Genomic DNA, 8,233 nt, shown 5'->3' on the forward strand with positions numbered 1-8,233 from the left:
ATCAAACTAAATTTAATAAACAAAAACATTTGCTAAACCGCACCTAATAAAATTATCACACAGACACAGACTGTATCATCATCATCAATCTAAGTTTAGTAAACCTTAAAAATAATGTTATATAATTCTGCACATAGTGCAGAATTATATAACATTATTTAAGTGCTATAGTTATAAATGCCTTTTTTACCTTTTAATGTTAAAAATATGGCGCTTTTACAGACCCGCTCTCTGCTGAGCGGGTCTGTTATATTTAGTCAGCGCATCTGGCCAGCTGTATAGTCAAAGCCCGGCCCGACCACGCCATAGCACTAAGTGCAGCTCGCTCCTGTGACAGGAGCGAGCTGCACTTAGTCTTATGGTGCAGTCGGGCCGGGCTGTGACTATACAGCTGGCCCGATGCGCTGACTAAATATAACAGACCCGCTCAGCAGAGAGCGGGTCTGTAAAAGCGCCATATTTTTAACATATTAAAAGGTAAAAAAGGCATTTATAACTATAGCACTTAAATAATGTTATATAATTCTGCACTATGTGCAGAATTATATAACATTATTTTTAAGGTTTACTGACCCTTTAATGTAGAAAAACGTTTTTTTACTTGCATTTTTCTGCAGCTAAGGGAAGTGGCTGCTAGATCTTGTTCCTTTAAAAACGGATTCATTGCTCGGGTCTGGTTATACACTGATTAGCCTGCCTGTGTTTAATCACACAACAGACTGCATCATCATCAAACTAAGTTTAATGAACAAAAACGTTTTTTACTTGCCTTTTTCTGCAAACAGTTCTCTGTATTGAGTCTGCATCTAAGGGAAGTGGCTGCTAGATCTTGTTCCTTTGAAAGCTGATCCATTGATCATGTCTGTCTTGCTTTTCTTTGCATGTGTTTGCTGCAACACAAGCGGACAGCTCCACCTACTGGCTATTTTAATGTATGCATGTGCTAATGCTTTCAATAGCAGTCAATGCTTTTCAATAGCAAAAAAAAAAGGGCGTTATTCTGAAACGGCGCAAATTGAACCGTCGTAAATCGAGGGCCACCTGTATAATTATTTATCTGTCTCTTTATTAGAGTACAACCAGAAAATACAGGATATGTGTATGCAGTATTAAAAAAAAACAGAATCAAATCAGAAAAAACAACTTCTATAGGCTAAAGTGCCAAGTATTTAGTGTGACCTCCCCTTACACTTGAGCAATAGCAGTTACCTGTGTCTCGTAAACCTAAATGGAATGGAAACCTAATTAATATAATTGCTAATAATTGTATTTGTCCTACTATTTCATGTCAAAATGACTGCTGTGAAAAAGGTCTATTACACCAGGTTTGTGCAAGACATGTTTGAGCATTACATAAACATATGGTATTAGTTTCATTCAATGGAAGCTTGTTAATAAGACCAAATTTCAATCACATCATTCCATTCAAAATGCTAGAGATCACAGAATTTGACAGGCATAAAATCATACTTTTGCATCAGCAAGGCCGCTCTCATAGGGAAATCAGCAAACAAACTGGATACTGAAGATGTGGTATTCAAGCTTTTATAAAGAAATTTGAAGTATCAGGAAAGGTCAAGGACAAATAAGGACTGGAAGGCCAAGCAAAGTGTCAAAATCTGATGAGAAGTTTCTCAGAGTTTCTTCTTTGAGAAACCGGAAGAGGTCCAGCTAGGACCGGGCTCAGCATCTGGCAGCTTCATTGGGATGCCAAGTTGACCCTTCTATAGTCCAAAGAAGCTTGATCAGGAATGGTCTTTGTGGAAGAGTAGCAGCAAAGAATTCCCTTTTTTGGAATGGGGATGGTTGAAAAGGCTAAGATATGATAAAGCTCACAAAGATTGGAATGAAAACCAGCTGATAAAACACTGACAGACATGGACTGGCCTCCACAGAATCCAGACCTGAATATCATGGAGGCAGTATAAGATCACCTGGACAGAGAAATAAATAAAAGACAACCTAAATCTGGAGAAGAACTCTGAGAATTGCTGAAAGAAGCCTGGTATAATATACCAGAATATTACTTCAGACAATTTCAGGACAGTTTTCCCAAAAGAGTTCAAGATGTGCTTAGTGCCAATGGAGGTCACACTAAATACTGACTTTTGCCTGAAGAAGCTATTTTGTTCTAAAAATTGTGTTTGTTTGTTTATTTTTTATATTTTGTTTACATATTTCCTGTATTTTTTGTTTGTATCTTAAAGGTACAGTCAACACCAGAATATTTATTGTTTAAAAATGTAGATACTCCCTTTATTACCCATTCCCCAGTTTTACATAACCAACACCGTTATAATAATAGACTTTTTACCTCTGTGATTATCTTGTATCTAAGCCTCTTCAAATGCCCCCTTATTTCAGTTCTTTTGACAGACTTGCATTTCAGCCATTCAGTGCTCACTCCTAGGAGCTTCACGTGCATGAGCTCAATGTTATCTATATGAAACACATGAACTAACACCCTCTAGTGGTGAAAAACTGTCAAAATGCTTTCAGATTAGAGGTGGCCTCCAAGGTCTAAGAAATTAGCATATGAACCTCCTATGTTTAGCTTTTAACTAAGAATACCAAGTGAACAAAGCAAAATTGGTAATAAAAGTAAATTGGACAGTTGTTTAAAATTACATGCCCTATTTTAATCATGAAAGTTGTTTTTGGACTTGACTGTCCCTTTAATAAAGAGACCGAAAAATAAATATGGTCATTAAAAATTTGCTAAAACAACAAATCTAATGGTGGCCTAAGACTTTTGCACAGTACTGTATATAAGCAAACAGAGGGGCATTCTACATCATGGCTCATATATTTGTACAATACTTTGACCAATAAAAGTTGAATTTTATACTCCGGGATAAAGTGCTCCTCATTCAACTCTTATGGATACCAAGGCTACATGAGTTGAGCACATATCGCTGGGGTTCCACATCTCCTTTCACAAGTGCTATGCTATTGAGTGGTGGACTGATTTGCAGGAGCTGGCACTTTCATGCACGGAAGGACGATGGTGACATCATCACCACGGGCCGGCGGGGAGCATAATGGTGAAGAACTGGGGAAACAGAACAGTACACAGAGCCAAGTTGGTAAAGGAGTGTCAGACAGAGGCACTTGGAGAAGCGGGTCATTGTCAGACCTGAGGTGGCAAAGATTCCGTAACGTGAAGCAGCACACTGGATAGCTAACAGGTACTAACTTTTGATTGTGCTCCCATTAGAAATTAGTTCCGAGTGGTTTTGTAAATGTTATAATTTTTATGCATATGAGCAAAGTCTTAGCCTAAAATTGACTGTTGCTGTGTCCTAAAGATTAATGTGCTATAAAGCTGATTATCACAGACCACCTATAATATTTTCCCCCTCATGGTTATGTTACTGTACCCAGAAGTTAATCATAGTAGCACGTATATTGAAAAGCAGCAGTTTGGGGTTGAATCAGGGGCGTATTTTGGCCTAGGCAAACAAGGCACTTACCTAGGGCAGCAGATTGGAGGAGCGGCAACACATTTTTAGTGTCTATATTTTTAAGAAGCTTGCAGTTATTTTAGAAGTATTATACAGGTATGAAATGGGAGATTTTGCTCAAGGAGCTTACATTCAAGGGGAGTAAAATAAGAGAGTGCCCATCAGTTTAGAGGTAACTCAGAAGCTTTCATATATTTAGCAACATCTACTTTAGAAAATACCATAAAAAGTAAAATAAAAAAAATCACGTTACTCCAAGATTTAAAAATATTATGGCCAAAAAAGGCCTAAAACCTGGGGGGGGGGGGCAGCACAAAAACTGAATACGCCACTGGGTCGAATAGAAACACTACATAGGTAAATTATTACACCACCTCCTCACCTTTAAAGGGACAGTAAAACTTTGTAATTACAAGAATTTTTTTCAATGCAGGTTTTGCAATAAACTAATATACTGGGTGAGTTAGAACATATTTGAAATACATTATTACCTTTTTTTGCATCAATGCTTTTTTAACAGCCAATCTCCACCCACCACGTGCCTTATTTGTTGGACCCAATATGGACTTGTTACTGGAGTAGAAAAGGAAAAATCTCAATTTTCTTGCAGTTATTAAAGGGACATTAAACACTTTAAGATATTAATATAAAATGATACATCGTATATATAAAAGAATCTCTACAATATACTTTCATTATTTATTTTGTCCCCTTTTTCTGTAATTGCATTCTGAAATTGTGAGCGTTTCAGTTCCTGTTAGAAATGGAAGTGCAGAACACTGTCATATTCCACACAACCATTGGCTGCGCACTCTAGTGACCTATTTATAACTGTCCCTAATTGGCCACAGCACAGAAGGTAACCTAAGTTACAACATGGTAGCTCCCATTGTTTTATAGACACTAAAACTTTACACATATTTTGTCAATATTTAAACAACTAAACTTTTAAAAATTAGAGACAGATATGGGGTTGCTAGTCAGACGGTATTTTTTTTTTCATTTTAAATGTAGCCACCAATCAGCAAGCGCTACCCAGTGTTCTGGACCAAAAATGGCCCGGCTCCTAAGCTTACATTCCTGCTTTATAAATAAAGATACCAAGAGAAAGAAGAAAATTTGATAATAGGAGTAAATTAGAAAGTTGCTTAAAATTGGGTATCACATCCCTTTAACATTGTAAACAGTACATCACCAAATGTATATATACTGGTTAAATGTTGGTACCAACTTAAAGGGACACTGAACTCAATTGTATTCTATTGTGATTCAGATAGAGCATGCAATTTTAAGCAACTTTCTAATTTACTCCTATTTATGTAAGATTAGATGCCGGCCCATTTTTGGTGAACACACTGTGTTGTTCTTGCTGATTGGTGGGTAAATTCACCTACCAATAAACAAGTGCTTTCCATGGTTCTGAACCAAAAAAATAGCTTAGAAGCCTTCTTTTTCAAATAAAGAAAGCAAGAGAACGAAGAAAAATTGATAATAGGAGTAAATTAGAAAGTTGTTTAACCCCTTAAGGACCAAGGACGTACGCCACACGTCCTCAAAAAAAATACAGTTAATGACCGAGGACGTGTGGCGTACGTCCTTGGTCTGGAAAGCAGCTGGAAGCGATCCTGCTCGCTTCCAGCTGCTTTACGGTTATTGCAGTGATGCCTCGATATGGAGGCATCCTGCAATAACCCCCCTTGGCCATCCGATGCAGAGAGAGCCACTCTGTGGCTCTCTCTGCACCGGACATCGGTGGCCGGTATCGTTGGTGGGTGGGAGCAAGTCTGGGAGGCGGGTGGGCGGCCATCGATGTGCCCAGTGGAGTGGAGGGGGGCGGGATCGGGGGCGGGAGGGGCGGGAGCGCGCACGGGAGCACGCGCGTGCACGGGGGGCGGCGGGCGGGCGCGTGCACGGGAGGGAACCGCTACACTACAGAAAAAAAACCTTTCAAAAGTACAACAAAATAAATTGTAAATAAACAGCTAAGAGATGTGGAAGGGGTGGGGGGTTGATCTTGGGGGGGGGGGAAGCTACACTACAGAAAAGGGTTTTTTTTAAAAAAAAAGGCACATTTTTTCACTAAACTGGGTACTGGCAGACAGCTGCCAGTACCCAAGATGGCGCCCATTAAGGCAGAGGGGGAGGGTTAGAGAGCTCTTTGGTGGGGGATCAGTAAGGCTGGGGGCTAAGGGGGGATCCTACAGAGCAGCATATGTAAATATGCTTAAAAAAAAAACACAAAAAAAGCCCAAATATAGCTTTTATTTTAGTACTGGCAGAGTTTCTGCCAGTACTTAAGATGGCGGGGACAATTGGGGGGTGGGGGAGGGAAGAGAGCTATTTGGGAGGGATCAGGGGGTCTCATGTTTCAGGTGGGAGGCTGAGCTCTACACTAAAGCTAAAATTAACCCTGCAAGCTCCCTACAAGCTACATAATTAACCCCTTCACTGCTAGCCATAATACACGTGTGAAATGCAGCGGCATTTGGCGGCCTTCTAATTACCAAAAAGCAACGCCAAAGCCATATATGTCTGCTATTTCTGAACAAAGGGGATCCCAGAGAAGCATTTACAACCATTTGTGCCATAATTGCACAAGCTGTTTGTAAATGATTTCAGTGAGAAACCTAAAATTGTGAAAAATTTAACGTTTTTTTTAATTTGATCGCATTTGGCGGTGAAATGGTGGCATGAAATATACCAAAATGGGCCTAGATCAATACTTGGGGTTGTCTACTACACTACACTAAAGCTAAAATTAACCCTAGAAGCTCCCTACATGCTCCATAATTAACCCCTTCACTGCTGGGCATAATACACGTGTAGTGCGCAGTGGCATTTAGCAGCCTTCTAATTACTAAAAAGCAACGCCAAAGCCATATATGTCTGCTATTTCTGAACAAAGGGGATCCCAGAGAAGAATTTACAACCATTTAAGCCATAATTGCACAAGCTGTTTGTAAATAATTTCAGTGAGAAACCAAATGTTTGTGAAAAAATTTGTAAAAAAGTGAACGATTTTTTGTATTTAATCGCATTTGGCGGTGAAATGGTGGCATGAAATATACCAAAATGGGCCTAGATGAATACTTTGGGTTGTCTACTAAAAAAAAATATATACATGTCAATGGATACTCAGAGATTCCTGAAAGATATTAGTGTTCTAATGTAACTAGCGCTAAGTTTGAAAAAAAGTGGTTTGGAAATAGCAAAGTGCTACTTGTATTTATGGCCCTATAACTTACAAAAAAAGCAAAGAAGATGTAAACATTGGGTATTTCTAAACTCAGGACAAAATTTAGAAACTATTTAGCATGGGTGTTTTTTGATGGTTGTAGATGTGTAACAGATTTTGGGGGTCAAAGTTAGAAAAAGTGTGTTTTTTTCAATTTTTTCCTCATATTTTATAATTTTTTTTATAGTAAATTATAAGATATGATGAAAATAATGGTATCTTTAGAAAGTCCATTTAATGGCGAGAAAAACGGTATATAATATGTGTGGGTACAGTAAATGAGTAAGATGAAAATTACAGCTAAACACAAACACCGCAAAAATGTAAAAATAGCCTTGGTCCCAAACGGACAGAAAATGGAAAAGTGCTGTGGTCATTAAGGGGTTAAAATTGCATGCTCTATCTGAATAACGAAAGAAAAAAAATTGGGTTCAGTGTCCCTTTAAAGGTTACAAATTAATGTAACTTCCAAATAAATATAATTATGAAAACAAAAGAAAAATATAGCTGGATTATTTACATGAAATATTAAATTGTTAAATTGAAATCCTGCTGTCTTCATCGCCAGAGTTAAATCCTCTGTACCCTGTACTTTGGGTTAGCTTTTCACATATTTGCATTTTTTTGTAAATCGTTTAAAAGGATAGTAAGCCCAATTTTCTTCTATCATTATTCAGATAGAGCATGCAATTTTAAGCAGCTTTCTAATTTAATCCGATTATCATTTTTTATTTGTTCTTTTGCAATATTTATTTGAAAAGCAAGAATGTAAGCTTAGAAGCAGGCCCATTTCTGGTCCCTCACCTGGGTTGCACTTGCTGATTGGTGGCTAAATGTAGCCACCAATCAGCAAGCACTATCTAGGGTGCTGAACTAAAAATGGGCCGGATTCTTATCTTAGATTCCTTTTACAAGAACAGATAGCAAGAGAACAAAGAAAAAGTAATAATAGGAGTAAATTAGAAAGTTGCTTAAAATTGCATGCTCTGTCTAGAGTCTATCTGAATCTTGAAAGAAAAAAATGTGGGTTTACTATCCCTTTAAGTTACATAATAAATAAAATTAAAAAGCCCTCATTAATATTATGGAACAATGCAGCCAGTACAAAACACTCATGATCTGTAATGGGCACATGTTACAGCTTATCAAGACATTTTTACTGATTTGTGTGTGTGTGTGTGCACTGCATCTGTCACAGGGTGTGAGAAATGACTAGCATGAAGATGCTGAGCCACTAACCAGCACTTGTAAAGGGATAGAATAAGAGAACAATGGAAAAGCAATAGCTACTGTACTACTTTGTACCTTTAAATTACTAAAAGAAATAAACAAAACAAAAAAAAGAAAGTATTAAAAGTTTTTAGCACAATCTCAAAGTGTTTAGTTTCCCTTTAACTAGTCTTGGGTTGTGGCTAAAACGTGAAGAAACATCTAACCGAGCAATATCGGTCGGCGAGCAGCGGCTGATTATAATACGGATATTGTTAATATGCGATCGTTTGCATTACTTCTACAGTAGTTCACGCGATTATAA

The sequence above is a fragment of the Bombina bombina genome, chromosome 8 (genome assembly GCF_027579735.1).
Source record: "Bombina bombina isolate aBomBom1 chromosome 8, aBomBom1.pri, whole genome shotgun sequence".
Lineage (NCBI taxonomy): Eukaryota > Metazoa > Chordata > Amphibia > Anura > Bombinatoridae > Bombina > Bombina bombina.